This window comes from Panulirus ornatus, chromosome 33 (assembly GCF_036320965.1).
Source record: "Panulirus ornatus isolate Po-2019 chromosome 33, ASM3632096v1, whole genome shotgun sequence".
NCBI lineage: Eukaryota > Metazoa > Arthropoda > Malacostraca > Decapoda > Palinuridae > Panulirus > Panulirus ornatus.
The window spans coordinates 18,582,993-18,601,783 of record NC_092256.1 but is presented as its reverse complement, the minus strand read 5'-3'; the positions used below and the strand labels follow the sequence as shown (position 1 = coordinate 18,601,783).

Genomic DNA, 18,791 nt, shown 5'->3' with positions numbered 1-18,791 from the left:
ACATACACCCTAAACCACATAATCGTGTAACATATCTATCGTCCCTTCCTTTGAGCATTCTGTAGCATTTAATGTTCTACGTCTTATGTTATATTACCGAGGCAATTACATCTATAGCAGAAACAAAGACTAATACCACACAATTAGCGTAACTTATGTACGATTGCAATTACCCGCATATTTGAGTTTGAAGTTTCCTTCATCTTTGTCGATCATCAATATGAAAAGATACGCAAATCTTCAAATCAAATACTGTATGTACCCACATGTGCATTGGTTATGATGCATACCACCAGCTTGACGGTCATGCACGAAGCCATACTCTGCAGATTAAGAGTATAAGTTACTTTTCCTGATTATCATTTCATGGTGGATTTAACTGCTGTCGAGGGCTGAGACTTTTCGCCCAGTTCTGTACTACAGACGCCGAACGTACATAGAATAGCTTAGAAGTCTTTGGTCCTGTTGCGAATTAAGATCTATTTCCCACCTGCAAACAACGAAAACATTTAACATCGTCCTTTGTATCAGCTCAGGAAAAAATATAGTCAAGTAACTTTTCTTTTTCCTGTAACATCTTACTCAGAAAACATCCTCGCCCTAAGCTTAATTCCTTTCATTGAAACATACTATCCACCTTCCTTTCATGATGTTTTTGGTTTACTAAATCTTAGGATAAGAGAGAGAAAAAAAAAATCAGCATATTCAATTGCGTTTGAACGTATCTTCATCTCTAATAATCATTATAACAACGGACACTTCGGGTTCAGGTCTCTGGGCATGTAAGCACAAGCGACAGTTTACCCACGTTGAGATTGATTTATGGGCGAGTGACACGAATCATATAAATATTTACCACCGTGTGATCATTAGCTCAGTCGACTGGTGTACATCAACGCGAATTATAGCCCCCTCGTGCCATATAAAGATCTCAGGAACCTCTCTGATTTACATACCGACGCAGTTTGACATTTAGGATATTAGCAAAAGCACGAAATCAAACAGTCCAGAAAAACCACCGTGAACTTGACCCTCAACACCTCTTCGCTAAAGTTAGGGCTCTTCCCCTCCCGCAACACGGACCACCGACGGGAACCGTGAGCCCGGGAGGAGTCGTGAGGCGGCGACCGAATACTGCGCCGGCAGAAGCGAGACCACACCCTGTAAAGGTCATCCCCCCGACAGCCGTTCTTCCCCTGCCACCTGGCGCGAAAGAGAGAGAGAAAAAAAACAAATTAACCACACCACCGCCTGTACCACGCCCGTGCCCGGAGCACGGAGAGAGAGAGAGAGAGAGAGAGAGAGAGAGAGAGAGAGAGAGAGAGAGAGAGAGAGAGAGAGAGAGAGAGAGAGGCTAAGAACCACCCTGACGGAGGGGCGAGATGGTGTTGGGAGGGAGGAAGGTGTGGTCGGGGTCGGGTCGGTCTCTCTAGTCTAGGAGCCAGGGCTCGTTCTGTTATCCCTCGCCTCTCACTGAGGTCCGGGGCGAGAGAGAGACGCGGGGATTATACCCTGACGCAACGCTACAGCTTTGACATTTCACACGACCTTGGCTATGCGGGAATCTTGATGTGTATCGTGCCTGAAATAGATATCCTTTAGCCTGAACTTAAACGCCGCGCTGACTAAAGGCCGGGTCCAAAGAAAACCAACTGAATCCTAACCTAAATGCGACTCGGTGTGTGCCAATTTTTCAATCGCCTTCATCAAACGTTCCAATGTCGTAGACTCGACTCGATTTTGTAGAATCTGTAACATAAAAAAAAAAAGGCCTTACGACCTATTGGTAATCCGGCGTTTATCAGCATGAAAGACAAAGATAAAAAAAAAAAAGATATCTAGCACGTAAAGCTACTTACAGAGAATCACTTTAGGAAATTCATGCTCAATGAAGAGCATTAAAAAACCCAACTAAAAAAAAAAATTGTACTGAGAACGTTTCCTACAGTGGATTACGACTATCATATAAACCAGATTGTACTGAATGGCTGACGGTCGTGAATATTCTACAAGCCAATATCATTGTGACCATTACAACATTCCAAGCCTTAGTCCAAGACAGGTTGATCACAGTTTTGAAAATGGTGCCGGATAAAATACGAACCTAACCTAATCTTTCCACTGTTTGCATTTTCTTCCGTTAGAATAATACACTGTAACTACTCAGAATAGATCAGATATCCGAGAAAATAAAATCTTCCGACACTCAAAAAACCCACCTATCTCAACCAGAAGCATAGTTGACATGATAGTCAATGAACTAATTGTCAATAGCCACAACAGGTTAACTGGTCAGTGACAGCTTACGGAAATTTTTAGAATGATAAGCTTCAAATTTCAAGTCTCCCATCACTCATACCTTATAACAAAGGTTACTATGTCTGTGTATGTGTGTGTGTGTGTGTGTGTGTATGTGGGTAGGGGGTGGGGGAGGGATGATTTAGCTAAGTCTTAGACAATATCTATGACACACTGGAAATGTCTTCGAAAAAAAGAAAACAAATGAAGGTCTTCCAGGAACAAACAAATTAATTTACATAGTTTCCTACTGAGGAGAACAAGAAATTATTTTTGGTATACACAGTACACACACGTGTGTGTGTGTGTGTGTGTGTGTGTGTGTGTGTGTGTGTGTGTAGCTTTTAATACACACTGAACCACCACCATCATAAAACAGAGACCAGCTGGGTACATCTTACAACATCTCTCACAAACTACCATCTAAAACTATCCACTACACACACAGGGGTACCCTGTGCGAGTGCTGGGCCACCAAGCACACACACACACACACACACGACCTGCGCCAGCAATGCCATCTGGGGAGCACACATTCCGAGCAGTGCCTGTAATGGAACGCCCAAGAACAGGCTGACAAAAGGCTGTGCCAGGCTTCGTCTCGGGAGGATATTCAGACACACACACACACACACACACACACACACACCGCCTAGAAGTAATGGTATATCTTCTAAACTACACCCCACGGTGACAAGCCATACAACTTTACAAAGTTGATTTTCTTTATCGGCGCTCAACGCTTAAAACCGGATAAAGCTGAAGGTTAAAGCTTCACCTCATTAGACCGTTGCAAAAAAAGAAAAACAAGCATTCCAATTTAATTTGAATATTCTCCGTTGCATGGCATTGTGGTGTGGTCACAGAGGACGCGTCGCTGGCAGTTTTGAGCGCTCGCTAACCTTGCGCGTGACAAAAACTCACAAAATGAGCGAATGCCTCTCCTGGGAGCGCCCATCGCATCACCCTATCTTAAAAATCTGGTCAGATGACACTGAAGGGACCACGCAGGTAAATTTCTTTTCCCCCTTTTTTTTCTCGAAAATACTTCAAGTTATCCCGTCTTACATAACCTGTAGTACAGAGAAGAAAACCCAAACAGCCCGTTACAAAATGAGAGGATTTCCAACTATAAGAAAAAGAGGATATGACAAAAATGTTTTTAAGATTGCCCTACGAGAAACATTTGCCGTAAATAAACTTTTATGAATAATCATATGTGACGTCGACCAATAAACATATACGTGCATATACACGGACATATACATACATACACACATACGAGCACTCAAATGCATACATGTTACTAATTGGCGATGGCCAACTCCGTCTATACTCATGATTTCAGTTAGTTTACACAATGGCTCGATCAAATCAGACAATCGAAGAATCAAAGCTGGACGGGTTTACCCATCCAATAAAAGTTTTTTTCTTTTTTTAACCTTACTACTCCGTTACATGCAGCGTTGCACATCAATGGCTGATCAGTGTAACTGGCAGAAGCGTTAACTAATATTTTCCCTGCAAACCCATACTTGCTCGCCGTTTCCCGCGTGATGCGGATAGCGCGGTAACAAACGAAGAAAGGCCTCGGTGGCTCACATTCATTCTCTAGCTTTCACGCGGAGTGCACCGACACCACAGCTTCCAGCAGCAGGGAAATGAAGGACCACCTTTTGGGGTGAGTGGGTTCTTCGAGGACAGAGTACACTCAGTGACACACAGCCTCGCCACAGATGAATTTTCCCTTGCGGCGTAACCTCCAGCATATATATATATATACATATATATATATTTTTTTTTTTTTTTTTTTTTTTTTTTTATACTTTGTCGCTGTCTCCCGCGTTTGCGAGGTAGCGCGAGGAAACAGACGAAAGAAATGGCCCAACCCCCATACACACGTACATACACACGTCCACACACGCAAATATACATACCTACACAGCTTTCCATGGTTTACCCCAGACGCTTCACATGCCTTGATTCAATCCACTGACAGCACGTCAACCCCTGTATACCACATCGCTCCAATTCACTCTATTCCTTGCCCTCCTTTCACCCTCCTGCATGTTCAGGCCCCGATCACACAAAATCTTTTTCACTCCATCTTTCCACCTCCAATTTGGTCTCCCTCTTCTCCTCGTTCCCTCCACCTCCGACACATATATCCTCTTGGTCAATCTTTCCTCACTCATTCTCTCCATGTGCCCAAACCATTTCAAAACACCCTCTTCTGCTCTCTCAACCACGCTCTTTTTATTTCCACACATCTCTCTTACCCTTACGTTACTTACTCGATCAAACCACCTCACACCACACATTGTCCTCAAACATCTCATTTCCAGCACATCCATCCTCCTGCGCACAACTCTATCCATATATATATATATATATATATATATATATATATATATATATATATATATATTCCTGAGTCCACGGGGAAAATGAAACACGATAAGTTCCCATGTGCACTCTCGTGTAATAATCACATCATCAGGGGAGACACAAGAGAAAAATAAAAGTCAGTTGATATCCATCGAAGAGACGAAGCTAGGACGCCATTTGGTATATATTTATGTCGGTCTTTGCAAAGCCACAGATGATCACACGCTGGTGTTAACTGAGGACTAGGAGGCCATAATCGTGCAAACGCTCCTTCATGGAATAAAATACCTTGAGCACAGAACCTTGACTTTCCTGCATCAAGTTTACCAGGATAAAAACATTGGTCGTCGGTTCCTGTGTCCTCTTGGCGGACTGTGGCCAAGTAGGAGTTGCCACGGTTCTCCTACACGGGGGATGATGATGGTGAATACTTTAGAAGACTTTCACTGTGTCAGTGCGCCAAATCAATCAATCTACACTTGCTTCTGTCCTCATACCATCTGCTTTCTTCAACTTGTACTTCGATGTCTTCCCTCTTCTTTCGGGCGAACTCTTCGTGCCTTCAAGATCCACCTCATTCTAAAACGTCCTTCTTCAGGAGCCCAGTTCAGATGCATCTGGGTATATCTTGCTTCACACGTTCTCTGTACGTGGCCATACCACCCAGCTTGTGTGTGTGTGTGTGTGTGTGTGTGTGTGTGTGCGCCGAATACGGACTCTTACTAATGACAGCCCGTTTTTGTGTATGTCATTTCTGGAGGTTGGGTGTATGCGCTCGGGGTGCTATTACTAGCAAAGGCCGGTTCCGTGTGCAACTGTTATGTAATAAGACTCTTGGGTGTGTGTGAGCGATGCGTAATCTATAACGAACTGCTTCATCCCAGATAACTTCGCGGGGCGCAAACTGTGATGAAATACCACGCCCTGGATAAATTCTATTCATGGATATCACATCCGTTCCCCCTTTTCAATTACTTCGAATAAACATGTAACCATTAAAACTTATTTTGGAGTTTCTTATCATCAGTTCTTGTACCTTTTCTGATAAGAAAACCAGATTTCATATATATATAATCTTGGTACTCCCACTATTTTATTTTCAGTTGTTTTAGTATACGTAATATTCTCATACGAACAGTGAAGGTGCGAACACATAAGAGACTGTTGCTAACAGTCGAATTGAAATCAACTCTCCATACATACAACCCCGGACCGAGGAAGAGGACTCCCAAGATGGAACACCTTGTCCACCAGGGATGCGAGTTACGTCATCTGTATCAACTTGGAATCTTCACTGGAGACGCAAGTCCTGCTTCCCTGTAGCCTTGGCTCAGGGAGCATCAGTTGCGTGAGGCAGCTTTTTTTTCAATACCTGAGGTCATGAAGTCTAGAGGACTGAGCCAAGGCTTCAGCCACTCTAGAGCCGAGGCTTAAGACACTTAATGAAGCCCAAGGGACTAAAACCAGCCCAAGAAACAACAACCTTGGCAGTGGAGTGAAGCGGCAACAAAGGAGGCGGCTGTGGAGGCAATGGGCGCGGATGCTGCGCGAGGGATCGCCCGCCACCACGCCCTTGCCACGCCCAGGCCCCTCCTTGCCCAACGCCGTTTCATCTGCACTCCTTCAGTTCTAAAACTGGGAGGCTTGTATCCTCCAACATTTTTTCTTTTTCCCTTCATCACGTAATCTTGATATCCGCAAATCTGATCAAAAGTACGATGGAATAAACGCTTCCCAGAGACCTTCATTACGAGCGTTTCCATTCCCATAATCCCTCCAGAAGTACTGAAGTAAGACTCAGAATTACTGAAGAATCGAAGAGGTGCAGGCAGCTTCGTCAGCCTAGACTCCCGTTTCAGAGCAGCATCAGAGGCGATCTTCCCTCCTAGGTCTCAAGGACGGTTTTAACACACCCATCGCCGGGAGTTCCCCGTTTGATACCAAGGGCTAGGACGAAACCCCAAATGGCATCATCCACTGCGTAAACACCAACGACCTTGGCGAGGGCTTTGAGATGAGAGGCCCCTGGAGGCATGTGGCGTAGCGATTTCATAAACCAAGACGACCCCTTTTACAGACAAAAAAAAATTAGACTAATCTTCAGTATTTTTTTTTTCTGTTACCGATTTCTCCACTGTGGGAATTCCATTCTCATACGCTCGAGTTTTTCCAAGTTTATTGCCAATTGGCACATTCGTGACAACCTGGGTCCCACTTATACCCATGGAAACATATGCAATGGGTCCGTCATGCACGACTGAGAATTATCTTGAACACCTGAGGAAGGTGCTAAAGCTCTTTCGACCGGCGATTATGACGAAGTCGACGGCTTTAATGACTAAAGCAGCTTACAGCCTCTGGCCTAATGCTCAAATAACCAACCAAACAGCTAAAAAATACTCGACATTTAACAGACATGTTGTGTATGATCTCCGAGTGGTAGTGATCTGCCAACATCCACAAAAAATGATCAGGTAACAATGAATGCTTCTTGGCTCAATAAATTCATACAATAACGAGTGATAACGTAGTATCTTTAGAACACAGCAGTGAATATTGCTTTGTGCAGAATCGTTATAATCATTCTGTGCAGCCGTGACATTATTTTCGCTCCAAATGAAATGGTAACCATGCAGAAACAGAGCCTTGTGGCATGCGTACAAACATTCATACGCCTAGGTATGGTATTAAAGCCTGCGAATCAGCTCTTTCGATATATGGATCAAGATTCAGAGAACCAGGATTCGAGACTATTGGACCAAGAGCCGGCAAACCGGCATCCAAAGCATTAACGCGAACCAATGCTCGAGACAACTAGATCAAAAGCTAGCCAACCGGTACCCAAAGCAGCAACGCGAACCAGTGCTCAAGAAAACTGGATCGAAAACTAGTGAACCAGCAGACACAGCAGTAGTAACAAGAACTGAAATATGAACCAGTAGCCGATTGTATCGGACCTTATGAACTGGATCCATAACGGACGAAACCGTCTCGCGAAGCAGGTGCATCGACCCTTCCCCCGAGGAACGGATGAAGAGCTGTCAGACTTCGTCTCCCTCTCAGCAGGGGATAAAGTCAGGTAACCCCGAGAGAATGGCAGACACGAGGACTGAAACGCACTACCGAACTTCCCAGAAATTTTGAATGTGAAGCTCAAGGACGATGCCGGCGTTACTAAGAGACTGTGAGGAATGCAATGATTGAGACTGCCACACTGACAGCACTCAAGATGGACGAGATGTGGAAATAAACAAAGAACATAAAATACATTCATATATATATATATATATATATATATATATATATATATATATATATATATATATATATATATATAGATAGATAGATAGATGGGAAAGCTTAAACAACTGGTACCCATAGATTTCGGAATGGTATCTCTTCTTCGGGGCACTGCCAGAGGAGTTAAAGACTGCGCAACACCGGGCCAGGTAGCTGATGGAGAACCACTTTTTGTATGGGGAAATGGTTAACCTCCCGGCAGCAGCAGCAGCAGCAGCAAGCGTCTTTACTGCAAAAGGCAGAAATCATCGTACCCTGGGCATGGCGACCGCCGCTTAGCTCACCAAGTTGTAACCTTGAGCAAAATCGCAATGATGTATGATATAATTATCGTTTTTTCCCCCTACTTCTTTTCTTTCGTAATGAGACGCTCTTATTTATTCTTCAAGTTTCATACCAAGTCCTCCTCAACAAGAGAACAGTGCATATGTCTGGCGTATACCAACACCTAAGACAGCTCATACACTCATATGCCCATACATCACTGCCTTATTTCCGGCACTCCTAGAACCCAGACCTGACCTGTGCCAGTAAATGGTACAGCCGAGAACATACATCCCACCCGTGCCCAGCAATGGCAACTCAACGAGACACACACAAGATTGGTGCCGAGAAGAGGTTGTCACCGACAAGGGCTCGTGCCATACTTGACCTGCCAAATCTTTACAGACACACACACACACACACACACACACACACACACACCAATTCCTTCTTCCAATTCACAATCATCTCTTATTGTCACTCTGAGCTGTTGTCTTACCCCATACATTCTATTCACTAATGTCCATCTGGGTAAGACATAAGCCATTATTGCAATCAATTTTGCTTTATGATAATACACACACACGCCAATAAACTTCAATACTATGCAAGTCTCAATTACCTCATCTGAATGTAAGAAATCGATATCATTTGAACTTCGTCACAGAGGCTATAAGGCACCCAAGCGTTACAACTACTTCAAAACTACATCCATATCTTTCTCTCCTAACTCTAATAAATTTCTAAGAGAAAACATTCGATTAAAAATGCTTCGAAAATATATACGACAATAGAAACCTTATATTTTAGAATCGAGAGAAGTATACGACTCTTTATGAACACATTTGAGATCTTTTACCACTGGAAAGAAAAACGATTGACTTAACGGAGGACGATTCACCGTACGCCCTATTCCTCTGCCCGAGAACCTGCTCCTCCGGGCTCACACAGCGTGGGATGCACTGGCCAGCGACAGAGGCAAGGCTTGAACACAGCGTGTCCACGTGATTGGCCAGTCTACACTTGGTGGGATCCCAGACGCCAGCACGTGATTGGATTCCAAGCTAACCCACTGAACACGTTACTTACACACATCCTCCCCCCCCCCACCAAAAAAAAAAAACCGATCGAACATTCATATAACTGACATTATTTATTATAACCTGAATACACATGAAATGCAATTAAAAGCGTTCCTTTTATATGACATATAATTAGTTCACTTTTGATGAGCATCGACGGCTGCGTGTGTGTTTACTGGACCAGATATAGTCATATGTATGTGAAATACATTATCAAAACACGCATCAGTTTGTGTTGCACTGGATTCTATGGACTATTACAATTGTCCTTCGCCTCGAGTCCTCAAACATACACCACGCATGGGACTTCCTTTGTGTACATCGTTGGATTTAATGGCTGACAACAGCCATAACCCCGCATCATGCGTCAAAAACTCAAAGGTACAAAAAACTTTAGCCCTTTTGTTGTCTGTCGTTAAGAGCCGTCAGATCTCTGCCTGGATGAGGTTTCTGCTCATTCCGAGTTCGTACATCGGCCTGTGGAGAGAGAGAGAGAGAGAGAGAGAGAGAGAGAGAGAGAGAGAGAGAGAGAGAGAGAGAGAGAGAGAGAGACAGGAGTCTTGGATTAACAATACGACCCTCTACGAGAGTGGTTCTGGGATGATGAATGATATGATAATACTGTGTGATACTAGGCTGCGTGGGAATTACCAGCTCTGCGTTGATGTGTTTGGTAAATTCTTTATTCCCTGGCTGTCGCACAGATGATATGAACATCTCTGTTAATCTTATGTCTTCGAATAAGTCCTATTTTTTGCGCGTGTGTGGACTTCATTGTTCCAATAATCTTTATCAATATCATCTAAAAAAACCTTAAAAGTGCGGTGGACCACCAAACAGTGATGTACATCTATGTAAATGGAATGAATCCCTCCCTAAAAACAAAACAAAACTGATATCCGTACGTATTCCAAGATGCGTGAGAGAACAGAAGTGCATCCCCAATCTTGGACGTTGACTTGGGAGCAAATCAGCAACCTCACGTACTTGTTCACCCTTGCCTGAGGAAGTCTGGACAAGTCTAAGCTCGAATAAATCGGTCAAGCGAGAATATTTTCTAAACCGATAATTCAAAGAGATGACGGTGTTTGAGGCGCGAGTTGGTTTGGTAGGCCTACCAACTGCCAGGGAGGTCGATAGACCCGTCAACCTAACTTACATCCGATAATCTTTAACACCTTCTTCAGGTGTTGAAGATAATGCTAAGACCGCATACACTCTTGCTATGCATGTGGGCCATCAAGAGACGCATCCACCACCTGATATATGATACAGTCTAACTATGCATGTGGCCCATGATGCGATCCATCCACCACCTGTTAAATAATACAACCCATGATGAGATCCATCCACCACCTGTTAGATATTACAACCCATGATGCGATCCATCCACCACCTGTTAAATAATACAACCCATGATGAGATCCATCCACCACCTGTTAGATATTACAACCCATGATGCGATCCATCCACCACCTGTTAGATATTACAACCCATGATGCGATCCATCCACCACCTGTTAAATATTACAACCCATGTTGAGATCCATCCACCATCTGTTAAATAATACAACCCAAGATGCGACCCATCCACCACCTGTTAAATAATCACTGAACTTATCCAGTTCGACTCAAGTCTCAGTCACTGAGGTATGATTCAGCGGGCGTGATCGGTGGCTGACGCCTCCTCCTGGGCGTGTGGGATGTTGACATTCCTCCACGTTGAGTCATATTTGCAAATTCCTGCAAATGCTACGTATGCACGACTGCCGTGGATCAACACTGCACGGACGACAGAGACCACTAGAAACGTATTTCATAAGCACAAATGCGAATCGTGTTTGACTCCATATATATATATATATATATATATATATATATATATATATATATAACATAAAAACCTCCCTAGGGCGATCATAGCCTAGCGGTTGCGCTCCCGCCTGTTACACAAGGGTCCCGGGTTCGATCCCGGCTGTTGGAGGTTTGCATGTTCTATGAAGGTGCGCGTGTATATGCACTTTGTTCATATATATATATATATATATATATATATATATATATATGTATATATATATATATATATATATATGACATCATGATTATGTTGTTACATTTTCTCAAACAGTTGAAAGCACATAACTCGATTCATCACCTCTGTATCTAGCAAATGTACCCAGATAATATTTCTTCTATCGTTTCATTCGTAGAGGCCGTAATGAAAAGTGGCTTCTCTCGCGCTTCGATTGCTTATACCCAACAGATTACACTCTGTATCATGCCGATTCCCTAACTTAAACATGGGCTTGTGGACCTCCCGTCGTCGTCTCGCTTATGAACCCATTTTTGATCAGATCGACGTCAACTGACACTGCCAGACATTAGAATCTACTGGGCTTTCATGATCACATCAGCTACGAAGGCTTTAAAAAAGGATAGATAATAACACCACTGGTACCATCACCCGCGGGGGTGTGTTCACGCCTACCTCTCCCCACACACCTTTCCCCCCTCCCCTCCACCCACAGAAACAAAGGCGTTCGCCGTCAACGCCACCACCCACCTGCAAGGCGACCACCGTTGCAACAGAGAATGCCATCAACGGCAAAACACTCTATCGCCTGCGGGAATCGCCAGCCCCACCAAACCTTCAGATATAAACACTAAACGTCGCAACGACCAGTTACTAACATGATCTATTCATGATATCCATTGTCGGAAGTCTTCCGTTATGAGACACCCATTAATTTCGATCACCCTCGTTTACAGAAACGAGTCAAATAACCCATGAGGTGACAATGAGCTGTTTTCGTATCAATGAGGTTTAAATAACCCCCTGAGGCTTCAATAACCCCCTCAATTATAGCATAGTGTCCCCCTAGAAATAGGAAATGCCTATATCTTTTTTTTTTTTCTATCCTATGCCTCTCTAAACTCCCAGCACAACACGCGATATCGCCCAGCAAGGCTATCATGTTTTTCACAGGCTCCGAAATGTCAGCGATGAAGTCTTACCCACGGACGTGAGATCCCTCGCGACCATTTTCAATAAAAATGCCGAAACACACATCGCCCTACTACGACATACAACCGGAGAGAAGACGAGGATCAACATTTCGCCCCCTAAAACGCATCGTCGATCTGGGTGCGGTCGCTGAGAAGACGCATCGCTACCAGAACGCGAGAGGGCTCCGGGTCCTTCGCGCACACGTGTATCTCGCTAGCCAACACGTGTTGCCTGGCGAGCCAGGTCCGTCGCGGGGCGTGTTCGTCTCCTCCTCCCCCCCCGCCTCCTCGGCCTCCAGACCTTTACCACCGTTGGGGAAAAGTCCCGCCATCGCTCGACAACAACCAGCCCCAGCGACCAGTCTGGGTGAGGCGATACGCCACCGACTCTACCGCCATACGCCAGCGAACATTGTCACTCAACCAACAGCAAGGAAGAATACGCACCTTGGCGTATAACTGACTCAAACATTTTGAATTAATCGCTGGACAATACGGCATACTACGTAAAAACAAGTGATACTGGTAACAAATACCAATATTCATTTGTCCTGCAACACATTTCTACCTATGAGTATCCAGCTTGCCGTCAAAATACCCGGAGCACAATTTCTGCCCGACGGATCACAACCAGCCGGTATCAGCACAGGGTAAAAAGTTGCCTTTGGGGAAAAAAAACTAAAAAAAAAACTGCTTCTGTAGAATACAAAGGCGATATCGCCATAGACGATGGATGGATGGGCGGGAGGGCAAGTGCTTCTCCCTAGCTCAGGCAGCGCCCGCTGCATCTTCATTAAGGTACTGGACTGCGAGTATGTGAACTTTTTTCTACCTTTGCAGTATAAGGGTCCTGGGCAAGGTACAGGCTGCCTTTGAGTTCCCATTCCTTTGTGTGTGTGTGTGTGTGTGTGTGTGTGTGTGTGTGTTTGTGTGTGTGTATTCATTATTTGATTAGGTAGTCAGTACTACGTAAAGTTAATGGTAAATGAGAGTTTTTATTTCATTTCTGGACTGATCATTTCTATATTTGGGAGGGTGTGGTGGAGGGTGGATGACGCAATTCATCACAATTCACGCAGCACAAACATACGCTCACTACGTTAAAATCCTACAAGGGTCGTCCATTACCAGTGATGGGACCTGAAACACATTCCTCCCGACCTGTGCCATTAATGGCACCCCAAGAATGGACTGTCATGGGTAAGAGCTCGTGCGAAACTTAATCCTGGCGAAGCCTTAAAAACAAACGCATACACATTTCACTTCACGGACCATATATACAGTGAGGGTGTGCATAATGTTGCCCAAGACCTAAGTATACCTCAGAAGTGTTAAGGAGCTTTCCACAAAACGGCCTTAACAACCCCAGCATATGATAGGTCAGAGAACCAACCAATTGAAGATTTCATTTAGTATCCCCTTAAAAATGTTTTCTGTTATCACTTCAACTTCATAGTTTTCTATATCAATAGTATTTGCCAAGCATAACTATTACACTTTTGCACACATTATCTCACAACTCATTCCAGTCGACCTCAGCCTAATGCCTCACTCTACCTGACCCGAAATTACAGAGGTCAATTGTGTAGTCGAGTCCCCCACTCTCTCTAAGTAAACCAATACTCATTTTCTTAGCTTAAGTACCACATTATCTAATCATGCACACTGACAAGTGAGGTTTATGTAAGTCTCACTAAAGTGAACGTTCAAAAAAGTCCATCATACATTAGATTTAGAGTAATCTAAAAGCAGAAAATTGACCGAATGTTAAATACAGCGGGAGAGAGGGGAACACTACGAACGAAACTCTGACGTCAACTCGTCCCTCTCGACGATTGGTCAAAAAAGAGAGTATTGCGTCATGGGAGTCCCTCTGTATGATTGGACGACGGGGAACATTGCGTCACGGGAGTATCCCCCGAGAAGTACCTCATGCTCCCCAAAGTACTGCCGGAACACTTCAATGACGTCACTGACTAGGATCTCGTGACGTCACCACATCCAGCCCGCCCCATAGATTTACTAGGGGAAGCTATGGCGGATACAGGAAATTCCTGTTGCCTCGCACTGACATGGGTGTGACGTAGCTCGCTGACAGACATTACACGCAGACATAGGGACACCCCAAACGAGAACACGTAGCCACAAGAATATGTGTATGAATTTAGCAGTTGGATGACGTTCAATAGTGAACAGTTCTTCGACAGACCAAGCGAGAAACGTGAGAGAGATGTCAAGTCCTTCTATAGTATGAGGGTGGTGGACGAATAGAGGGAACCGAGTTATGAAATTGCCACTGTGGACAACGTGCGGGAGTTTAAAAAGATGTAGGAAAGAAGAGGAAATTCAAAGGGATGGGGCCGCCCACGAGTGAAGAACTCCCTCCAGGTACCGGAGAAATGAAGACACACACACACACACACACACACACACACACACACACACACCGCTGCGACTGGATAGGAAGTAGCAAAACTGTGTGTTGCAGTAGACCAGGGAACTGGAAATATGAGAAGACGAAAAGACATGATCGACAGAGATCATCAAAAGTCCTCATTACTGATCACATTACCTGTTGCAGGAAGCAGAAGAGTTAGCACCAAGATCATCTTCACGAATGACTAGATAAAGATAAAAAAAAAAAAAATCTCAAAAAAAAAGGAATGAATGATTGTAATGTTCTGTGTAATGTGTAAGTTCTGGCCAAATTACAGTTAGAAGATGCTAAAGTAAAACGATGATATCCTAGGAAATTTGTGCCTACGGTATGTAAGGTGGATCACATACACAACAATGGAAAGGACATACCTGACCCAGGTGAGGTAGAGCAACAGGAGACCAGCCACCCTGACTGTGTACGAGGAGGCTCCACAGAGAGACAGGTGGTGGGTGTGGGTGAAGCCAGTGTAGGACATCGTAAATCCTGTGTTCCTCCGCTGGAAAGAAGAAACCAAAATTAGTATTCATAAATCACTCTTTTTACGTTTTGTTTCGTGATGGGTTGGTTATCTATTCTTTAGGGCTTACTAATAACCTTCCAGAGTTACAAAGACTGTCATACGTCGTTAAAAGACTTCAATCTCCTAATATTGAATAATTTCAGGTGATCAAGATATTTCATTAACCATTCACTTATCAACGTATGTATGACCTATATGTGAGGAGGTTAAATGGTATTTTCAGCAGGTCTTTTAAACATTTATTTTTCTTTTCTTTTTACTGTATCACATGCTCTGGTCTCGTATCAGTCGGTACTGATTGAGCCATATGTGATATTTTGACAAAGTTTTATTTTCATCTTTCTCCACCAAGTCTGGCACAACCTGTTGTCAGTCACGACCCTATCTGTGGTGTACCACTACTGGTACAGGATGAGTGTAGGTTCTCAGTGGTATTTTACTGACACAAATCGGTCCGTGTGTGATTATGAATAAAGTGGGCTCTTTTAGGAAGTTGTGTGTGTTGTCAGAAAATATAATGTTATCACAAAAAATACAGTTCATGTGGGGCTTGACGGTTAATGCTGAAACCGGCTGTCCTGGTAACCTAAATCAACCCTTCAGTTGATTTCTGAGTAATGGTTGTTATGCATATGAGCAATAAAAATCAAATTTCCATCCCGGTTTGAGATCATCTTTTCCTAGAATATACTATTATAATAGTTTATCCTCAGCCAACACCAATTTTCTACGATTAAAGCTCGAAAGAAAACGATTATATTTATGATCAAGGACTTAAATCTTTTGAAAACCATCGTGAAATAATAATAGCTGCATGGGTTACATCTATTTAAGACAAAAATTTTAACGATGACACATATAATTAAGTCTATACGACAATGGTAATGCGAAATAGAGAAAAAAGTAACCTTGTTTCTTAAAGGAAAATTATGAAGTTTTGTTATGGGATACAGGACATTACTGTCTTCCACATCGATTAGGCTACGATTCCAATTATAATATCTAATCTACCAGTTATGACCGTTTAATAATTAAGGAAGAGTCTTGCTTGGTAGCAAAGGAAAGGCCGAAACAATTTGAATCTCAAATCACTAATCCCGTACGAATGAACGATCGTTTTACTGGTGAAATAATAAATAATAATCCCGCTATTCAACCACGATTTTCTTTAATCAATAGATGATGATGGACGGTAGGAAACAAACGTGAAGCCTTGAGTAATGTGCTGATCATATAATGAAACCTTGGGAAAATTCATAAACAAGTGCATGAACAATGCTTGCAATCTTATTCCCCCTCTGGCATAATGGCTTCAACTGTTAGGCTCTTGTAAGAGACTGGAACCTAACTGTGCAGCGTTCAACCCTACTTTACAAGCTTAATTAATTGGCAAGGGGTTTATGAAGATTAAAAATAATGTTAACATTGTACCCCAGTTCGAAACGGGTCGAAAACTCCTAACACAAAGTGGAGCTCCATATCTTTTGTTTTGTTTCCGCTTTCATGAGCTCAGCATTAGATTTCAGTCACATGATTTGTACCCGCTAAAAAACTATGTATGTCTTTCACTACGGCAGCTAAATGGATGACGTCATATACCAGGCTGCTAGCAACCATGTACGACATCATACACCAGACAGCATCACGAATGACACCACACATACTTAGGCAGTGCCATGGATGACGTTACACAACGTTACATCAGGTATCAACACCATGAATTAAATCAAATCTCCAAGCAATATCATGGATGATGTCATACAGGCAATATCTATGAGCCAAAAGTAAGTGTAAACTTTGCTCTCTGCGTACGGGGTGGTACTTCCTCCAGACTTAAAACAAAGGGAACATGTTAAATATAATTTCAGCTTCTTATCTTACCCTAATCAAGAGCAGCAAAGCACTTTAACAAACGAACAAAGAGCGAAAATTATATAGATATTCCCAATGGTTGGATTTCTTATACGTACGATTCTCGGGTTTAGGACGCATATTTAATTACTTTACTGAAGAAGGTCCAAGATAAAGTTCATTCTTATCACACAAGTTTATGGTTAAATGTACACGATCACATATCAACAATAGAAGTCTAGTTTAAACCCGCAGCGCTGTTGAACGGTGCTTAATAATTTTTCTTTGAGCGATACTGAATTATCTAATTCCATAAAAAAGCAGCTGCGGAGAATTACTTGACACAACATATTTCATTGAACGGTAATAAAGAAGCAATAGAAAGAAGGGCTATGTGCATCGGGGAAAATGTATGGTTGAATGATGTAAAAACATGTAATTAGTCAACAAAATTAAATCCAGCGCTAATTGCTGGGTGCTTAATCATCTATGCGACTGTTGTATTTCTACAATAATACGGACCTAATGGAACTACAAGATAAAACTTGACGCTAGGGAGGATGGATGAGGTTTAAAGTCCGTTCTATCAATATTTACAGGTGTATACCCTGATTTAATTAACCCCTATTTTCATTTCTGTACTAAAATCACCTTACCAAACATCGTTTAATAAAATATAATGCTCAAAATCATATATATGCACCTAATATTGATCTATATAAACACTGTAATAGCACTGTAGAAGAAAATCCCTCTATAACCGGAGTTAATATCGATGCGGAGTTTAACTTGAAATCACCATATGTAAATACCAATTACTCGATCATATTTGCTTGAAAACTAAAAGAAAACTTACTAATCACCATATGTAAATACCTATTACTCGTACATATGCTCATAAAAACTAAAATGGCTGAACAACTATACGTGATTACTCTGTATTGGCTTATGTGGTGAGAATTTGTCCATTTGGCAAGCGCATCCTCACCAATGTCTGACGGATGAGTTCGACTTGTTTTTCCCTTAATAATATTTCCCAACAGGGACTACACTACTCTTTTAAACTTACATTATCGTATTCTCTGCAGTTTGCACCTATGGACGACTGTACCAAGACGTTCTAATCACTGCTTTAAAGGTTAATACACTAAGTTCTAACAATACTGCTTCCTTCTCGTCTTTGTTTTGGTCTCGGAGTGAGTGCATGGTGTAGGTGCTCGAACTGCTCCGTACGAAGCAATTTTTGTTTCGAACCGGATTCGAAATTTGCGGTTCGAAATATTCTTTTTACAGTGGTTAGCGAACGAGTTGTTTCGTGATGAGGATTATATGAATCAATTCTTTACAGCCTTGCTATAAAAGAATATTTAGAAAGAAATGAATATTGCCATCACTTTAGAGAGAATGTAGTTCTTTCAATAAGAACCAGTTTGTCATTAGGTCTGGAGATGTCTTTCTCAAATCAAACAACAGAAACCACTAGATCATCAATAATTCAGGGACGCTTATGAAAGTCTATGTGAGTGGATGACGGAAGTATCTAGCTGAAAACAACAGAAATATTTGTTTCCACGGAGACATGATAATTTGTATACATAATACATTCCAACATGACATAACAAAGCAAAACATTTGAGATGAAA

At 42.6% G+C, this 18,791-nt stretch overlaps 1 long non-coding RNA gene across 1 annotated transcript in view; it reads right to left on the bottom strand.

Annotated features, from left to right (window-relative positions):
- LOC139759688 (uncharacterized) overlaps nt 1–18,337 on the bottom strand; it is a 44,348-nt gene extending 26,011 nt beyond the window's left edge. The window contains exons 1-2 of the long non-coding RNA XR_011715130.1: nt 18,218–18,337; nt 15,146–15,273 (exon numbers count right to left, since the gene is read on the bottom strand). This is a non-coding gene — a long non-coding RNA (uncharacterized lncRNA). The remainder of the gene's footprint in view (nt 1–15,145; nt 15,274–18,217) is intronic.
- Nucleotides 18,338–18,791: the final 454 nt, after the last annotated feature.